Raw genomic sequence first — 4,898 nt, forward strand, 5'->3', positions numbered from 1 at the left:
TTTATCTTTTCTTTGTGTTGGGAACATTTAAAATCCACTCTTCTAGCTATTTTGAAATATACATTTTTGTTAGCTTTAGTTGGCCTGCTGTGCTCTAGAACACTAGACTTATTTTTTCTATATAACTGAATGTTTGTACCCATTAATCTACCTCTCTACATCTTCCCACCCCTGCGATCTTCCCAGCCTCTGGTAACTGTCATTCTACTCTCTACCTCCACGAGATTAACATCTTTAGCTCACACATATGAGTGACAATGTGTGATATTTGTCTTTCCTTGCCTGGCTTATTTCACCTAACATGACCTCTGGTTCCATCCTGGAGCAACTGACAGGATTTCATTCTTTTTTAAATGGCTGAATTGCATTCCATTGTGTATATACTTCAGTTATTTTATTCATTCACCCATTGATTTCACATCTTTGCTTTTGTGAATAGTGCTTCAATAAACATGGGCGTGCAGGTACTCTTTTCATATATTGATTTCATTTCCCTTGGATAAATACCCAGAATTAGAATTGTTGCATGGGATAGTAGTTTCATTAATAGTTTCAGTTTTTTTGAGAAATCACTCTACTGTTTCCCATAATGGCTGCACTAATTTACATACCACCAACAGTGTATCACAGTTCCCCTTTCTCCACGTGCTCACCAGCATCTATTATTTTTTATTTTTTAATAATAGCCGTTCTAACTAGGGTGAGATATATCTCATTGTAGTTTGATTTACATTTTCCTGGTATTTAGTGATGTTGGGTGTTTTTCATACACCTGTTTGCCACTTGTATGCCTTCTCTTAGGAAATGTCTATTCAGATCCTTTGTCCACTTTTTAATTGGATTATTTGTATTTTTTACTGCTAAGTTTTGTGTTCCTTGTATATTCTAGATATTAGTCTAGAATATACTAATTGGATGAATATACTAGTTGGGTGAATACTTAGCAAATATTTTCACTATTCTACAGGTTATCTCTTCATTCTGTTGGATGTTTCCTTTGCTGTGTAGAAGCTTTTTAGCTTAGTATAGTCCCATTTGTCTATTTTTACTTTTTCTGCCTGTGTTTTTGAGGTCTTAGCCATAAAATCTTTGCCTAATCTCATGTCCTTTAGTGTTTCCCATATGTTTTCTTCTAGTAGTTTTATAGTATTGGGTCTTACGTTTAAGTCTGTAATCCCTTTTGAGTTGATTTTTGTATATGGTGAGGGACAGGGGTCTGGTGACATTCTTCTGCATCTGGCAGCATTTTCTCAGCACCGTTTATTTAAGATACTGTTCTTTCCCCAGTGTATATTCTTGGTTCCTTTGTCAGAGGAATTCCTTTGAGAGTTCTTATTAAGGAGCAATGTTTAGTTTCACCAAATGCTTTTTCTGCATCTATTGAGATGATAATACGGTTTATGTCCTTCATTCTGTTGATGTAGTATATCACATTTTTTTATTCACATATGTCAAACAATCCTTGCATCCCTGATATAAAACTCACTTGATCATGGTGTATTGTTTGGATCTGTTATTGGATTTGTTTGCTAATATTTTCTATTACTCTTTTTTATTACTAACATTTACATTTTTATTGTAAGCATTTTAAACTTGTAAAATTTACATATATACTGAAATGATCAGATCTGTATCAAATTCATCAATGAATTTTGACAAATACAGCCATATCACCCATGCCACTATCCAGATACACAGAGTTCTCTTTATTCTGCATTCAACCTAGTCCCCCTTTGCCCAGCAGCCATTGATTTGATGACTATCATGACAGAGTAGTTCTTCCTGTTTTAAAACTTCATATGTATCCACTCATGCCATGTGGCCTCCCTTGTGTCTGGCTTTTGGCACTTGGTATAATATCTATGTGGTCCACCCAGGTTGTTGCATGTATCAGTAGTTCATTCATTTTTATTGCTGGTAGTATTCCATTGTATGATTGAATCACAATTTTTTTGTACATTGTGGGGCTATTCTTTTTATTTTATTGTTACAAATAAAGGAACTATGGAAATACTTGTACAGGAATTCTTGGACATAACTTTATTTCTCTGGAGTAAATACTTAGGAGTGGAAGTGCTAGCCATAGAGTACTAGCTTGTTTAACTTCATCAGATGATACAAAACTGATTTTCAGAGTGGCTGTTTCATATTCTTATAGGCAATGGATGAGACTGTTTCACATCCTTGCCAATATTTATATTTATTTATTTATTTATTTATTTTTATTTTTCAAAACCAGAACATTTATTGCATGACTAATCGCTGACATTCTTAAGATGAACTGGATGCTGCAACAGCTGCCCTCTTGGGTTTAGGTGTTGTTCCTTCACGGAATCCATGCCTGAATCTGCTGTATACAATTTTTAGGTGCCTCATTCGACCAGTTCCGGTGGTATTTCGTCTTTTAGCCTTGGCACTCCAGTTATACTTTCTCTTGCGCTTGACAGGGTAGCCACATTTGCCACAGGTCGACTTCTGAAGGTGGTAGGCCTTAGAGCCACAGCGGCGGCACAATGTGTGCGTCTTATTGCGACGCTTTCCAAACGATGACGTTCCCTTCGTCATCTCGCTTCTGCAGCCGAGACCAGAGAGAGCAATATTTATATTTATTAATCATTGAAATTTCAGCCATTCTAATAAGCACTTAGGGGTTTCTCACCGTGGTTTTACTTCGCATTTTTCCCTGATGGCTGTTGGCTGTTTGTATATCTTTTTTGTAATGTTTCAGAAGATTTCTCTAAAGATTGTGGAAGGAGCTAAATAAACGTGATTTCTCTTTCTGTAAGTGCTAGACCAAAAACGGAATGTCCAGAATCCATCCACACTTCCCAGTCTAACCTGCCCAACCCCATATTTGCTCCCTGAAGTCCCCACTCCTTCATCCCTCTTTATAGTCTATCCACTTCATTCTGGCTCCTGCTCACTCTCCTCCAAAACGTCTGTTACTGTGAAGGTCACTGACATACTCGGTATTGTCATCTCTCCATCTGTCTGTACCTCTCCACAGCTTTCCTCACACTCAATAACTCTTTTCTTATTTTGCTCGGTTCCTGTGGATTCACTTCACAAATATTAATTCAAAGTAGTTGTAGCTGGAAGAAAGAATAGAGAGTTATAAAAAAATCTTTGTGAAGGCACCACCCAGGTTTGTCAATTGGTGACATTTTAATATTATTGGCTATATGTAGTATACAGAGAAGAATGATAGAAATGTATGTCAATAGCCTTGATTTTTCACAGTTCTGATATGCATGTGATTCAGTCAATACTGTACTGAGCAAAGCAAGAATTGCAGGAGGATTGCAGGAGGATGTGTGTCTTGAATGTGGTGCATGCCTTTGTATTTGTACTGTGTTAGGAAATCTCTTTGTTTGAAGTCTTTTACAGTTGTTTTTTAGACCGAGTCTCACTCTGTCACCCACGCTTGAGTGCAGTGGCACAAAAACAGCTCACTGTACCTCAACCTCCCAGGCTCAAGCGATCCACCCACCTCAGCCACCCAAGTAGCTGGAAGTATAGCTGTGCTCAACCATGCAGGGCTAATTTTTGTATTTTTTGGAGAGAGGGATTTTTGCCATGTTTACCAGGCAGGTCTGGAACTCCTGAACTCAAGCAATCCACCCACCATGGCCTCCCAAAGTGCTAGGATTACAAGTGTACACCACTTTGCCTGGCTTTGCTCTTAGACTTCTTAGAAATTGTTTCTTGCTAATTTTATCATTCATTTGCTTGCTTTTTCAGTTAACATGTTCTATGACATGAATCTATATTTATACAAATAGTTCATTTGCTTTCATTACTGGATAGTATTCCATGGGAGGAATATAGTACAATTTATATCTTTCCCTCTGCATTGACCTTCAGGTTGTCTCTATTGTAGACCTCACTGCAATGAACATCCTGGGACATTGCCTCCTGCTCTCAGGGATACGTGAGCTCCCCTAGGATATGCATGTGGGAGTGGGGTCACTGCTCTTTTTCCACATGATGCTACATGATGCAAAATTGTTCTCTGAAAGAAATAATCCAAATGGCCATCAAGAGGGGGCTGGTTAAAAAGCACCACACTCAATAGAAGCAATCTCTACTTTTTAAAAAAATATTACATATGTATACAATGGAGGATCATGAAAATTTCAAACGAAGATGTAGCGAAGCTCTTGGTATTTCTTCATGTGATCGTCTTTGTGATACAATGTGAAGGGAAAAGGGAAGGTGCAGGAAAGCAGATGTAGTTTGCTAAAATTTGTGTCAAGTGGGAGAAAGATTATATACCTATACATTTAGATTGACTCACATATGCATAAAATGTCTTTGAAAGAATAAGCAAGAAACTGATATAAATGGCTGCCTGTCAAGATAGGGTAGCATAAGAGCTACCTTTTGAGCCAAGTCAAAACATAAAATTGAAGATAATTCCAAGGCAGACAAAACAAACAAAATCAAATCCTTCAAAATAAAAAACTCAAAAAAAAAAAAGCCTCCGGCCACTGCACTCCAGCCCAGGCAACAGAACGAGATTCCGTCTCAAAAAACAAACAAACGAACAAAAAGCCTGACAGAATTAATTCTCTTACCTGTTTCCTGCCACTTTAATTCAGTATGTTGTTTTCTTTTTCATTGCACTATCTCTCTTTATGTGTGTGTCTGTCTTTCATTCATTAAAAGGCAAAATGAGGGCATGGTTAATTAAGAAGTACAATTGGCTTGATGAAGAAAATTTAGACCAAATCCTGATGTAAATGGTGAAGTTCAATCTACAAGGAATTCTATGGGGTCCAGTGTGCCAATTGTGGCTTCAGCATGCTCAGAACTCCCTCTACTGTCCATATGGGCTCAAGGATGTGATACTTAAAAATTATTCTAATATCAGTGGCAATTGTTATGGAGAAAATATA

The 4,898-nt window shown here is 37.4% G+C and overlaps 1 pseudogene across 1 annotated transcript; it reads right to left on the minus strand.

Annotated features, from left to right (window-relative positions):
* Positions 1 to 2,219: 2,219 nt before the first annotated feature.
* On the minus strand, positions 2,220 to 2,617 carry LOC113220483 (annotated as a pseudogene). The gene has a single exon (XR_003307356.2). The product of XR_003307356.2 is annotated as a 60S ribosomal protein L37 pseudogene (transcript).
* Positions 2,618 to 4,898: the final 2,281 nt, after the last annotated feature.

The sequence above is a fragment of the Piliocolobus tephrosceles genome, unplaced genomic scaffold (genome assembly GCF_002776525.5).
Source record: "Piliocolobus tephrosceles isolate RC106 unplaced genomic scaffold, ASM277652v3 unscaffolded_1361, whole genome shotgun sequence".
NCBI classification, from domain to species: Eukaryota; Metazoa; Chordata; class Mammalia; order Primates; family Cercopithecidae; genus Piliocolobus; species Piliocolobus tephrosceles.